We start from the raw sequence: 12691 nt of genomic DNA, 5'->3' as shown, positions 1-12691 counted from the left end.
GCACCACTGTTGTTTCTCTGACGGGAACTTATCGTGCTTTCACAGTTACTGCCACAGCCATCAAAGAGTGAGAGTGACTGTGCTCCTGATCTTGATTGCTGTGTCACTAACTCTAGAGTCAAAATGTACTGTGAGCACATCTCTTTGGTGGGGTCAAAGTCATATGATTTTGCAGGGTGCAAAGGAGGTGGGAAGGTATCTGGCATTTTACATAGTTCCAATGGTAGGAAGTCCATTTTCAACCAAGATTCATAAAGTAGAGAATTCCCAAAATAGTTAGAGGTGTGTATACTAGGCAGCTAAATAACACACATCCTCTGCCGTATTAATGGCCTCATCTGTCTCTCACAACCTTCTATAATCATTCCCATTTTACAGAAAAAGAACTGAGGCTCAAATGTGCCTTGCCATACCAAAAAATCTAAGCTTTATGGAAATACACACAATTAAGCAGGATTAAAGTCTAAGGATGTTCACTGTGCATTGTTATAGCAATTTAATTGAAAACAAACCAGATGTTCATCATTAGGTTTTTGCTGATAGATTGTGGTATATTTCAACAATGGAAGACTATGGAACATTTTTTAAAAGGAGGTAGATTTTTATGTGTTGATAGGAAAAGATGTTCAAGTAGGTATTTTTAAGTGGAAAAAATCCCAAAACAAAATAGGTTATGTATAGTATACATACATATAGGATAACTCTATTACTATGTTAAGAAACTGAAGTATATATAATCAAAAAATATAATCACTGTATATTATATATACACCAAACATATATATGTATATACATGAAACTGTTACAAAGAATGATTGTCTCAAGGGGATGTGAATAATAAGAACCTTCACAATTGTATTACATATTTTTGAATTTTTGGCATAGGTATGTATTATTTTGTAAGCAACAAAACAACTCAATAAATACATTTTAAATTGAGCAAAATGACTGATTGCTAAATTAGGCATAAAGGTAAAAACCTGTTATTTAAAGACTGACAGGGTAGGGGGACTGTCCACATTCCCAACAGGCATTTTTGTCTCTAAAGCTGAGATACTGAAATAAAAAGCAATGAGTCACGCGAAGAGTATGGTCGATGGGAAGGGGAAAATACAGGGAGCTCAGCTCTCTCTGTGAGATGCTGGGTCAGCAGTGACTGGGGCCTTAGGGGTCAGCTGTGGTGGTAGTTAAGAGAGGAATAATGGATTAATGAGGGGGTTGCAGAAAGCAGGAGAGTCAGAAACAAACACTTGTTCCCAGATTAGGAGAGGATCCAGCAAGCTGAGATATCATCAGGTGAAGGGAATCACAACCAGTGCAATGGGTGGTGCAATGGGAACCCATGTGGGGACTATGGTGAGGGATGCCTGGGAGGCAGAAACCGGGGCCAAGGCCAGTAGCTCCACGCTTTATTTTCAGGCACAACTGTTCAGATAGGAAGCTGCAAGTTACATTGTGGAATGTTTCTAACCTGTGTGATAGTAAGTATTCTTGTACACTTTATTATTGAGAGAAACCAATTCTAGCTCTAGGAATCCTATATTCCAACACCACAAAGGATAAAATTAAGTATACAGACACTAAATAAAAGAGGCAGTGCAGCTTAATGGAGAAGAGTACACTTGGACTTGGCGACTATTCATGCAGCAGAGACAGAGTGAACCCTGGATGACAGGAGAGTCTAATTGAGTGGTTTGGTTTTTGTCAGTCCCTTGGGAAGAATGACCTCCAGATGGATGGAGATCTCCCAACACAGGCTTCACTCTATTTGCCCAAGGCCTGGGCTTCAGTTGTAGAAGTTATGGTAGTGGAATTCTATCTTGCTCAAATTCTGAAATTCTATGAAAAAGCTCAGAATCTTGCTATAGAAGAGCAAAGAAAGAATGGGTCCAATGGATTAGACTCTAGTTTGTGCTGTAAACACTTCTGATGAGTCAGAATGGAGAAAGCCACGGCAAGCAGCATTATTCACTAATACATGGGAATACCTGACTCACAATGAATCCAGGAGAGCCACTGAGGGGGGTGACCTTGGCAGAAGGGTCCACCATGTTGTCATCCTTCCTTTGTTTGAGTTTGATATTAGCAGTTCCCTCTCCATACTCCCTACATGTGTGGTGTCTGTCAAAGCAGATGTATCACAGACCACAGGTGAGGAGTTGTGCGTGCAGAGGCTGAAGTCTAGGACCATCATTTGAGTTAATTAAGAAGTGTTTCCCCTGGAGAGATCCTTCAATGTGCCTAGTGTTTGCTGGTTCATTCTCTTTGGTCAGTTTTCATGCTGAAGACATGACTTTGGCAGTTTGAGAATAACTGGCATATACCACATGAATTGGATTGTTTTTTTTCCCCATTTTGTTTTGCTTTGCTTTGCTTTCCAGTATCAAAGCAGCTCTAAACCACTAGACAGAGCTTCTATCTAATGACTTCAGATGAAGAATTTCCAGATGTGCTATTTGCAGTCTGTCCAAAATAAAACTGTTGTAGAGCAAAGATATAAATGTCATCAATCCTTGGAGGCACTATAGCATGACTCTCTAAAGTGCAATCTTGGGAGACAGACTGCCTGGCATGGGGCAAGTCTACCATTTGGGCAAGCTTTTTAACTCCTTTGTGCCTCAGTATCCTCATCTGTAAAATGGCAATAATTTTACCGCCTATCTGATAGGGATGTTGTGGGGATCAAAAAGGTTAAATTTCTTTTTTTAACAAAAGGGTATGCAAAATAATGCCTGTCATATAGTAAATGCTTGATAAATGGTAAGTGTTATTATTATTCACAAATCCTGTCAACTATTTCCACAGGATGGCAGTGAGTGGCAGTGGATGGACCTTTGCATCAATGTGGGATACTCAGCTTTACAAATCTAGAGATGGAATCACCTTAGTGCAGTCATAGGGGATGATCCCATACAGACTAAACTCATAAAAGGGTTTACTGTACCTATGTCAATGTTTATTTACAGCAAGCTTTAGAACAGGCAAGGAGGCCAGATCATTTCAACATGTCAATGTATTCTTCCCTAGAATGAAAATCTACATGGGAAATCAAGTTTTAATTTGCAGGTTATTTGGTGAACATGGAAGGCAAAGGGTACAGTCACACTCACAATGCAAATAGAATATCAGCTTTTTACCTACAAAAGGGAATGCGTTTTCAAGTCCTCTGTTCATGAAACATCCTCTAGTGTATAGGGCAGATAAATTCTGACTTATTTCCTTTTTTTCTGGTTCCACACAGAATATCTCATTGTGATATGCTTTCTTTGGGTGTGTGCTGAATATAAAGGGGGCAGGATCAAAAGCTTTAGATGTGATAATACAGTATTTACTTTAGGAACTCAATTCCAGTAAACTCTTGAGTATCACTATACAGGCTCTGGATGAGCTTCTTTCAAACTGAACTAGGGCAGTGGAATTTCCAGCCCCCTGAATGAGAAGGGGATGCTTTCTATTTGTAACAGTACGAGGTCATGTGTATTTACCTGAACTCTTCTAAAGGTCAGTTCTTTACAGAGATGAAGACTAGTTTGTGAGCCCCTGAGTCAGCATGTGTATTGGGTGGAGGGGGGTGCTCAGACAGCAAAGGGTGGGCAATAAACTGCATCCCCCAAGGATGGTCATTGTTTTAACTGCAGGACTGTCTTGATGAAGTCATCAGAAGCAGTTTAGACAAGTGAGCACCTTGCTACAGACATGAAGACCACAACCTGGAGAGGCAACCTGGAAAACGGACTGTGGGCTATACTGTGGAAGGCTGTTTGCTACAGCATGGACTGGGGGTATCAAGTGAAATGTTCTCATCATCAGTAAAGTCCATACTTCAAATAATAAAAAGTACTTTGTAATGTAGAAGGGACAAAGGGCTTGAAATCTCTTGAAAAGTGCCTGTGCCTGCACAGATGAGAGGGTTTCACTGGAGGAAACAATCAGAGTAAAAGACAAGTTTTTTCCCTTAAAGCAGCTGCAAAACCCTTTCTCTTGCAGATTGATTCTTTTACTTTGCTTTCCTCCTCCTCCCACCCCCACAACCCACCCCTGCACAGTCCTGCACCCTCTTATACAGGCCTGCCTGTATTTCAGATTGCCCAACTTCTCTGGGATTCTATTTTTCAAGACCCATTCTCTACCTTTCCCAATAATTTTGTGAACTAAGCTACTAGCCTTCTCATGAATTCCTTTTTGAATTAATGGTAGCTAGTTAGAATTGGTATCCACTGTTTGAAATCAATAATTTTGAATGATCCAATCTAATTTTAAAAAATGAAATCTCCCTCCCCCCCTCCCCCCATCTCTCAGGGTAAATTACACAACAGCAACAAAGAATAAGTGAGAAAATCATTGCAAAGGGAGAGGCTTGGTAAAAAATGTAGGACAAAGTCAGAGAGCATTTACTACAAATATGCATGTTATATATTTCCATGCTTTTTTTCAGATGGGGAGCAAATTTGGATATAAACTTCCTAGTAGCCAAAGCAATGATCAAAATACATTTTGTTACACAATTCTGTGTCCATACAAAAAAAAAAATTAAACCAGTAACTCTAGGAAAGCACAACTGACACCAGAGAACAATTTCTTCCACCGATCCTCTTAAAGAGGGAACAGCAAGAGAAAATGACAAATATCCTGCACAATATCCACCAACAAATACAATATAGTTTCATGAGACCACACATAAGAAAAATTAGTCTGGCCTTTTAACCAAAGAAAATGCAGACAAATTACTTTTATGGATGCTAAAGATATATAATTGGGCTGGGGTTTGGCTTAATTTAGGAACAGATTTGAAAACTTCAGGAAGCTCTCCTTAACTAGGTAAACTTCTCAAGTGATCTTTGAATGGGTACTATGCCACATAAAATTCAGATTATACTTTCTGACAACTACCTGGACTGCAGCTCTGCAGTGGTTTTTAGCTCACTGCAAATTCATGTTTCAACAGCTAACTAAACTGGTGATTAGGGCAGATATTTTTGAGTGTGTATAAAAATCTGAGCATGTGATATGTTTAAAGGGAAAGCCAACATAACTATTATCAGAGATAGATCAGGGAAGCAACTATGAACAAATCTTTTCCTTAAAAATTAAATCAGGTGTATGCTCATTTCATAGCAGTATTATTCACAATAACCCAAAGGTGGAATACATACAATGGAATATCATACAGCTTTGATAAAGACACATGATTAGATTTTTATGAACTCTGAAGACATTTATGTCAAGAAATAAACCAGTAACAAAAAAGCCAAATATTCTATGATGCCTCTTATATGAGGTTCTGAGATTAGTCAAATTCGCAGAGTCAGAATGGTGGTTTTCAGGGGCTGGGGTAGGAAAGAAGGGAAAGTCATAGTTGGATAGGCACTGAAGTTTTGGTAGAACAAAACGCCCTGGCAATGAACAGTGGTGACGGTTATGCAACAGTGTGAATGTGTCTAATGCCACTAAACTGTACTCTTAAATGGTAAGTTTTGTTATGTATATGTCACTACAATAAAGAAAAAAGAAAAAAAACTAGAAAGGGTAAAAAACCTAAATTGGAAATACTCCAAAAAAATGGATGAATGGCTTCAAAGGTTGACATCATAGAACCTAGCCACAATAACTTTAACTTAAAAACTTTTAGAAGTAGGCATTGCCAAACACCCACCTTGGCCATAAAAAGTCCTAATAAATCTCCCAAGTTTAGAACATCTAATTTTTAGCAATGAAATTTCCTGGTGAGTCCTCCAAGATAAACTGATTCTAAAACACACATTTAGGCAAATGAAATTATTAGCTCGCTGTCTCAGGTTGTTCACTATAGCCAGTTAGGGACATAATCTTATTAATTCCCATTGCAAATCTGTATAATTCAGATCTATTTTGTAGATGAGCAAATTAAGACTCAGAAAGAGCGTGTAGTTTTCATAAAGTTGCAAGCTAGTTAGTTGAAGATCTTGGATTTGAATCAACTCTCTAATAAACATCTTGTTCATATAGGCTATAGGTTACCTTTGTTCCATTATCTTTTTTAATGTCTAATGAATCCTAAGCAAAGGAAATATCAACATGGTTTTCCTTTGCTATGTTTTATGGGCTATTTGGGCCAGTACAAGACAACTAGAAAGGACTTATTTTTAACCAAAGGTAACCTGTTCTACCTCTGCCAATGCCCTCAAAACTTATCTAAGGGATGAAGACAGACAGGAAATACATAAATTTCCTTCATCATTTCATTTCACTTTGTTCCTTTATTAGTAAACATTTTTGAAAATGTACTACATGCCAGACTGGCCTGAAAATGGGAATTAGGACAATTTGCAGAGAAAATATTTGGTAAATTTGAGTAAGAAAATCCCCTTTGATTTTCCAATTTCTGTCTTTAAGCCTTTGAGCACAGGGTACAAGGAGAACTCAGTTGGCCAAATCCTATTGTTCTCTAGGGCAGTTATTACCCATTGAAGTTGGTGCTACATTCTATCCTGCTCCCTTTTAGCCCTTGTTAATTGCTCTTAATTATATACCTGCAGAATTCCTCTCTCCCTGGGTTGTGTGTCTGGAAAACATATCATGTTTTGACTTCACATGGGAGCAGTAAATTAAGGTTTGCTGAAGCAGTTTCAAGATCTCTGATCTTGGGCCTCCCTGGTGGCGCAGTGGTTGAGCCCTGGGCTGCGAAGCTGCCTGCAGCCTCTGCAGTGCCGGTTTGATCCCCGGCCGCTGGCAAGGGTTCCACATGGCGCGCAGACCTCAGCAGTGTATTTCGTCAGTCTGCCTGTTCTGTTCCCCGCTCTGGCTCTGGTGAATTCTCTCACCCTCCGGAGCTTCTGACTGTACCCAGTGCTTGTATAAAAATTAATAAATAAATCTTGGGGGAAAAAAAGATCTCTGATCTTTAAGAGACACCCTGCCCTCATTAGTCTTCCTCTCTGAATATCCTTGACTTTCTTTCTGTTTTGACTCCACAGCTTCCTTAGGAGCCAGGTGCAACCATCCTGGATGAAGGAGGTCTCTTCTTTCTATGAAGGTATTTTGTACCTTGGCAGCCTGAAAGAGTGCTTGCTGGGGGTGCTAAAAGCTCAATTTATGCTGCTTTCTTCTTTTTGCATTGCTTCTGTGAAAGCTGTATTTTTTTGAAAGTTCAATGGCATCTTTCAAATTAGAACACAGTCTGCATATATTCTTTATGTAAGTAATTTGAGAACCTCTGGATTTTTTACAATATCTTTGATCACTTTGGCATACGCAACATTTATAACTAACTTCTGGGTTAATTTTCTCTTGGTCACTGGAGGCCTAAGAACTGAGTGTTTCTCACTTTGTATGTCTTTTTTCTGGCCATGCCTTTCTTTGGCCTGCTGTTATTTCTGCAGTACTGCTGTACATCTCAGTACTGTTAAGAGTTGTGTTGATATGACAAGCCAACAGCCAGTATCATTCTCAATGGTGAAAAGCTGAAAGCAATTCCATTAAGATCTGGAACAAGACAAGGATGTCCACTCTCACCACTGCTTTTCAATATAATACTGGAAGTCCTAGCCAGAGCAATAAGACAAGAGAAAGACATCCAAGGAATCCAAATAGGAAAAGAAGAAGTCAAACTATCACTATTTGCAGATGATATGATAATATACATAGAGAACCCCAAAATCTCCACAGAAAAACTAATTCAACTCATCAATCAATTCAGTAAAGTGGCAGGATACAAAATCAACACGCAAAAGTCAGTAGCCTTCCTATACACAAACAATAAATCTGAAGAAGAAGAAATCAAAAAAACCACCCCTTTATTATCGAAACAAAAAAAATCAAATATTTGGGAATAAATCTAACGAAAGAGGTAAAGGACCTATACAAAGAAAACTATAAAACACTGTTAAAAGAAATAGAAGAAGACACAAAGAAATGGAAAGACATCCCCTACTCATGGATTGGAAGAATAAACATTATTAAAATGGCCATCCTACCAAAAGCAATATACAGATTCAATGCTATTCCAATCAAAATCTCAATGGCATTCTTCAAAGAAATAGAGCAATTATTGATGAAATTCATATGGAATCACCAAAAACCCCGAATAGCCAAAGCTCTACTGAAAAAAAAAGAAGGAAATGGAGGCATCACACTCCCAGACTTCAAACTATACTACAAAGCCATAATCATCAAAACTGCATGGTATTGGAACAAGAACAGACATACAGACCAATGGAATCGAATAGAAAATCCAGAAATAAACCCACAGATTTATGGTCAACTAATCTTTGACAAAGGAGCAAAGACTATGCATTGGAGCAAAGAAAGTTTGTTCAATAAATGGTGCTGGGAAAACTGGGTCGCTACATGCAAAAGAATGAAGCTTGACCACTACCTCACACCATACACAAAAATCAACTCAAAATGGATTAAAGAACTAGACATAAGACCTGAAACCATAAAATACATAGAAGGAAATATAGGCGAAACACTACGGGATTTGCACATCAAAGACATCTTTACAGACACATCACCCAAAGCAGTGATAGTGAAGAGAAAGATAAACAGCTGGGACTACATCAAATTAAAGAGCTTCTGCACAGCAAAAGAGACAATAACAAAAACAAAGAGAAACCCCACCAACTGGGAGAACATTTTTGCACCCAACACTAATGATAAAGGACTGATCACAAAAATCTACAAAGAGCTGATGAGACTCAGCAACAACAAAGAAAATAATCCAGTCAAAAAATGGGCAGAAGAGCTAAAAAGAAACTTCTCTGAAGAGGAAATGCAAATGGCCAACAGACATATGAAAAAATGTTCAACATCACTTGTAATCAGGGAAATGCAAATCAAAACTACCATGAGATACCATCTCACACCAGTGAGAATGGCACATATTAAAAAAACTAGCAACAACAAATGTTGGCGAGGATGTGGAGAAAAAGGAACTCTTGTGCACTGTTGGTGGGAGTGCAAACTGGTCCAACCACTATGGAGAGCTGTGTGGAGATTTCTGGACCTACTAAACATAGAGCTTCCATATGATCCAGCAATTCCACTCCTAGGTATTTACCCAAAGGACACAGAAACATCCATTCCAAAGAACACCTGCACCCCTATGTTTATAGCAGCACTGTTTACAATAGCTAAGCTTTGGAAACAACCCAAATGCCCAAAAATAGATGACTGGATCAAGAAGATGTGGTACATATATACCATGGAATATTACTCAGCATTCAAAAAAGATAAACACATGCAATTTGCAGCAACATGGATGGCACTGGAAGGGATCATGCTCAGCGAAATAAGCCAAAAAGAAAAAGAAAAATACCAGATGGTCTCACTCATAGCAGGAATCTAGAAAACTTAAAGAAGGGACCAGGAAAATGAATATAAGAAAGTGAAAATCAAAATCAACAAAAAACTATGAACCAGAGACACTTTTTGGGGGGTGGGGGGCGGGAGGGGAAGGATTGGGGTCAGAATGGGGCGTTTGCAATTGTATGGGGGAATATAAAAAAAAAAAAAAAAAAAAAAAAAAGAGTTGTGTTGGATCAGATTTGGGGGTACTGTATGTGTGTGCTTCTGAAGACTTTAAAAAATAAATACAGTGTACTGGAAAGAATGACAGGAAGTCAGGAACTGTTCAAGATATAATTCCACCATTTACATGCTGGGGAAAGGTACTTTCCCTCTCTCTGCCTCATTAAGGCATCCATAAATGAAAATGTTTTACTAGGTGACATCTTGTTACTCTGCCTTCATTATGTTTCATCAAGTATTTATTTGTTTTGCATTTCAGAGATTTGATGCATTTTGTTGACATAAAAATTGAAGAACATTTTATTTAGCTTCTCTTTCCTCCCTACAAATGATTGCCTGGAACCACCAACTTCAACTCAGCCAACTCGTTTTTATTGACCACAAATGAAAAATCCTTTCTGCTCCACCTGGAGTTGTGACTTCCCCTTTCCACCCTCCACTTCCTAGATTCTCCTCCTTCTGGATCACTGCCCTTTCTTGTAGAAGACATATTCTTGCTTTTATCCTGTAGAAATTTGGCTTAATCCTTCTTTAATATTGTTTACTTCACTCAATAGCAAAAACTTGCCCATGTTTCTCTGAAAGATTATTAAAATTTAGAGAGTAATATGTGAAGCTAAAACTTCTAATAAATTCTTATGAGCATTGATACTAATTTGTAATTAATCACACAAAAGCAGAAATATGCTCTCCTTTTAGAAAAAAAGAGGTACCTGCTATAATTGCACCACTTGTCTTGGCTTGTAGGTTGCCATTTTGGACAGCAATGTGAGTTTTCTTTCTTCTTCTTTCCTGCCTATGTGAATAAGGAAATGCCAGAGACCTTCCCACCCCCTCAGCCAACCCAGGACTCCCTGTTCAGGTGCTTCTGCCAACTAATTAACACCTCCTTTGCAAGCTGTAAATTGGACGGCAGATGCGCATGAATGCAGAACCCAGTGGGGAGTCTCATGCTTTCTCTATACATATACTTCATGAAAGGCAGGAAGTGAAATCAAGTAGGCTGATGGGAAATTTATTTTGCCAAAATGGCCACCTCCAGGATCTTAAATAAGTTTATGGGTTTTAGCACAAAATAAATTTTTCATATCTTGCAGGAGAGGCCAGTTTTTGTTGTTTTTCAAATATGATTCCATGGGCTGTCAAAATTCAAGAACAATTATTAAATATCTTTGGATAGCCCCTGGATGATACCAGAGATGTTGGCAGATTTGCACATTTACCCCAGATCCATTTAGTATTATCCTTCCAACCATTCAAGGACCAGGGTCTTGATCATTAAATCTCCATCTCTAGTCTCAATCTGCAATAATCTATCCTTTGTTTTACTGCCAGTGTTCTTCTTATATACCAAATAACATCATGTCAGGGGTTTAAAATAGTTTTATGCTTCTCCAGATATCATAGCATATATTCCAAACTATTTGGTGAGGGCCCGTAGCCCCCAAGGATCTGTCTTCCAATTACCTTCCTCTCCTGACTCCTACTTACTTTGTGCACACCAGCTAGACTGAAGTATTTGTAGTTCCCTGCACAGGTGACCTTCTCTCACATTTCTGCATTCTAGATCTGTCCCTGTCCCTGTCCCAACCATATCCCAAATCATGTTTTCATTGATCTGCAATCCAATGCATGAGTACAGTTAAACTCAATTCAACAATGTCTACTGAGCACGTTTTTCCATGAGCAACACAGCTATGCCCAAGAAATAGAATGATAAATAAGGCATAGACTCTCTCTAAGGAGCTTGCGAAATAGTGGGCTAGGGGAGAAAAAAAGAGCAAGTAATTATAATAAACTTTCAAAAGGGCACACCCCCAAGTCCTGTGGCAGCACAGAATAGAATGGGTCTACAGTAGTTTCCTTATCTTCTGCTCTGGTTTCATATTTCCTGGTGTCTAAGGGTAGCTCTTTGCCTTAAACAGGGAGAAAGCAACTCAGAGATGGATAACCCAAATCACATGGAATGGGCCCAGAGTGTCGACTATATTAGGTATCATAAATATTTGAACATGTGAAAACTTATCTCCATAAAATGTCAGAAACCAACTTTCCTTTAAGTAGAACTTTTCTTCCTTTCAGAGGGGACATGTTTACCTTTTTGTGCACACACATTGACATCTGTAGCAAATTGCTAAACATATTTTGTGTGTGCCAGCAATAATGTTTGATGAGCGTTTTAACCAAAAGTCCCGAAAATTTTGAACTTCTAGGGATCTATTAAATAATGGAGTAAGCAGATGGCAAGAAATATAAAGGGTGTGTATTTAAGTCTCCACTGTTTCCTTACTAAGACGCAAATGATGGGTTTCGGCAGGGTGTGAATGGAATAGTCTGTGTGTGGGGGGGTGTAGCCAGTGAGTTTAGATTAATGCAGTCTGGTATGTATGGTGACGTCCACTTCTTGATTTTGATGTCAGTCTTTGTCTTTGTATCTGGTTCTCAAAGTGCGGTCCCATGTCAGTGGCACCAGCACCACCTGGTCAGCTGAGAACTAGTTTGAAATGCAGAAACTCCAGTCCTTCATCAGAACTCCTGAACCAGAAGTGTATTTCATCAAGAACTTCACAAATTTCAAATGCACATTAAAGATTAACAATCACTATGTTACCTCATTCAAATTTTACAACATCCCTATGAGGTTCTCGACTCCCAGCCTCAGGGCTCAAGTACACAGGAATACCTGATCAGATCCTTTATAGTGTGCGCATTCATGTGGAAAGCCTACTAGCTAAGAGAGGTGCCCCAGATTGTATTTACTTGCATTTCCTCCCCCACCACATATGTGCACCACACATATTTTGAGAAGTAAATCAATAAAAAATGTTTTCCCTATTAAAACTTCTTTCCTCACTTTCTCCCAATACATACACACACTTTCTCTCTCACACACACACATCCCTTGTTTCCAACTTTTAAATTGTAATTATAAAGTCAGTGGGGGAACATTTATCAGAGATACCTGATTTGTATCAAAGAAATAAAACAAAAACTTAAATTATTGTATACAGATTGTAGTGAGAAGGAAAGCTTAGTTAGCCCTCATTCTTTGATGGCTATTATTAATATATTTTTGCCTTTTAAATTTTACCCTCCTGGTGAATTAGAATTGCCAAACTCACCTCTAATTTCAGTGAAGGCAATAAACAGTGATCAGAATGGAAGCACCAGCAGCCCAATACAC

The 12691-nt window shown here is 38.6% G+C and overlaps 1 protein-coding gene across 1 annotated transcript in view; it reads right to left on the bottom strand.

Annotated features, from left to right (window-relative positions):
- The window catches only part of GLIS3 (GLIS family zinc finger 3), a 654971-nt gene that overhangs the window by 74230 nt on the left and 568050 nt on the right, over window positions 1-12691 (bottom strand). The gene's annotated exons all lie outside the window — the stretch shown is intronic.

Source organism: Talpa occidentalis, unplaced genomic scaffold, assembly GCF_014898055.3.
Source record: "Talpa occidentalis isolate TD23 unplaced genomic scaffold, MPIMG_talOcc4v2.1 talOcc4.7, whole genome shotgun sequence".
NCBI lineage: Eukaryota > Metazoa > Chordata > Mammalia > Eulipotyphla > Talpidae > Talpa > Talpa occidentalis.
Note: the sequence above shows the minus strand (reverse complement) of the source record. Positions and strands in the feature narration are given on the sequence as shown.